This window comes from Cydia splendana, chromosome 9, assembly GCF_910591565.1.
Source record: "Cydia splendana chromosome 9, ilCydSple1.2, whole genome shotgun sequence".
Taxonomy (NCBI): domain Eukaryota; kingdom Metazoa; phylum Arthropoda; class Insecta; order Lepidoptera; family Tortricidae; genus Cydia; species Cydia splendana.
In genome coordinates, this window is record NC_085968.1 from 8,871,941 (window position 1) to 8,874,235 (window position 2,295).

The 2,295-nt window shown below is 34.8% G+C and overlaps 1 long non-coding RNA gene across 1 annotated transcript; it reads left to right on the plus strand.

Annotated features, from left to right (window-relative positions):
- Positions 1–207: 207 nt before the first annotated feature.
- On the plus strand, positions 208–1,982 carry LOC134793989 (uncharacterized). Its single transcript, XR_010144610.1, has 3 exons — positions 208–530; positions 1,513–1,606; positions 1,686–1,982. It is a non-coding gene; the product is annotated as an uncharacterized LOC134793989 (long non-coding RNA).
- Positions 1,983–2,295: the final 313 nt, after the last annotated feature.

The window sequence follows — 2,295 nt, forward strand, 5'->3', positions numbered from 1 at the left end:
TTGAAGGGTTGTCACTGATATAAAAATATTACATTTTAATGATTTTGTGTTACTTTTTAATCCAGCTTTACGATTATAATTAACACTTAGATAACACTATCCTTTTAGCTCAGTCTTTAGAAATGTTCCAACCTGTATGAGAACTACGTTTAAATTAATCTAACATTCGGTATTGCGGAATCTTAATTTATTTTTGCTGGTTGTTTTGTATTAGAGTTAGCGATATGAGTCAAAGAGAAATAGTTAGTTACTTTATTTTACATCGTTTTTATAGCCAACATGAATTATTAATTACGAATTTTGAATATCAATTCATGAATTGGAATTATGTTATCCACCGTACTGTACACGTTGTTCGTGTCACTAGTTTTTGCTAAAGACAATGAAATAATTTTACAAATAAAACCTGAAACTTTAATTAGCACCATTAAGTCGTTGAAGAACTCGGGATATTTTCAAAAACTAGCTGATGAATTTGCGCTTAAAACTGCGGGAGAATTCATTAAACAACTCAAAAGGCAGAAAAAGAGGTACGTCTTTTAAGTCGTAATTATTACATTCTACATGTTGTCAAAATAAGTATACAATAAAAATAAAATATTATGGTACTATGATAAATACTAGAATATTAAAATATAAAACCACAAAAAATCAAATAAAATAAATACTTAGATACTTACCTACATAGAAAACATCCATAACTCAGGAACAAGTAGTTACCTATTTGTGATGATTGATGAACACACAAATAAATGCCTTTACCGGGATTTTCGTAGGCAGGATCACTACCGAATATGGAGTTATAAATAAAACAGATAAGAAGTCCACACTTGTGGTGATTCTTATAAACGTGGAAATAACATATAGTTATAAAAACAACCATGCAGCTTAAAGTACCTACGTATTTTACTACCGACGTCATTTGGGCCCTCGACTATAACTTACGGTTATAAAAGACGGAGCACTTAATACAGATTAATGCAGCCACGTGGTAGCTGCAGTGTATCTCACGTAGTGTTAAGTAATTAGACCTCGGTCTTGCACAAAGTGCTAGCTTTTCATATACGATCTAATGCTGCCTGATCTTGCTGATTTTCACAAGAAGCGAATACAACAAATATAAACATGACCGTATTCTGTAGCGGTATGATGCTCGCATTTTTATCACCTCTCATGTCATGTGTCACTTTCGCACTTACATATTTGTAAGAACTGGACATGCATGGTGACAAATGATAAAGAGCCGACCATCTTAGCCCTACTGGCCGCGTAGCCAAGATGCCGATCGCTTACGCTCCGTAGCGATCGAAACGCAACTGTCACTGTCGCACTAATTTGGAAGAGTGATAGAGAGACATAATGCTTTTCGTTGTCGAAGCGATAGCGATTGTAACCTTGGCTAGGCCGGCTGAACTACTTAACTTGTCTACTCAAGTCTCTCAATCTACATACTTTTAGCGACGTGTTAGGTAACCTGACACAATAATTAATACAATTCCTAAACATTTTTAGTTTTACAAGCACACAAGAACAATTGGATGAATTGCCCAAACGTCATAAACGTCCAACTTCAAACCAACTGCGTATGGCATCAATAGGTCAAGCGGTATAATAACTACTCAGTAAGTAATAATGAAACACTTTTTCTTTATCACCTGTGTTTACATAGTGAAAAATTTGTTTAGGAACCGCAGCCAATGATATCAGACGGCAAAGTATCCCACGAAGACGACGTTCAACGGAGAATTAAAAGTCCATCCAAACAAAAAGCCAGCGATAGAGCTTCTTCCGAAGAAAGAAGAAGTGAGCAAGTAATGTTGACTCTCATGGAAACGCCCCCTCCGGATGGAGATAACTTGGAAAATGAATCAGTCCTCACGGATGTGGAGGAAAAGAAGATTGAAAATCCATTGAGTATGAATAAGATTAATGGCAAGCATTTTAGGAGATATGATTTATTCTGGAAATAAAAATCTATATTAAAAAAAATACTATTATTGATTATAGAACGAGATCATTCAATTATTCAAATTCAAGTTTTTTTAAGATACTGAGAAAATACATTTATTTACATAAAAGATATACTAAAATAGGACCTTGAGACATTGTACCAAGGATGCTGGCGGCATTTCCTCGCTTTATCGCAATGCTGATACGTTGTGCGAGGAAACTGCCAGCTCTTCGGTCACCAGTTACGTCAACCAATTCAAGCTTAGACGAAACGGAAACAAAGTAACAAATTTTGCAACTTACAAAAATAATGTAGGTAGAACAAAAGTCATATAATAACATGGA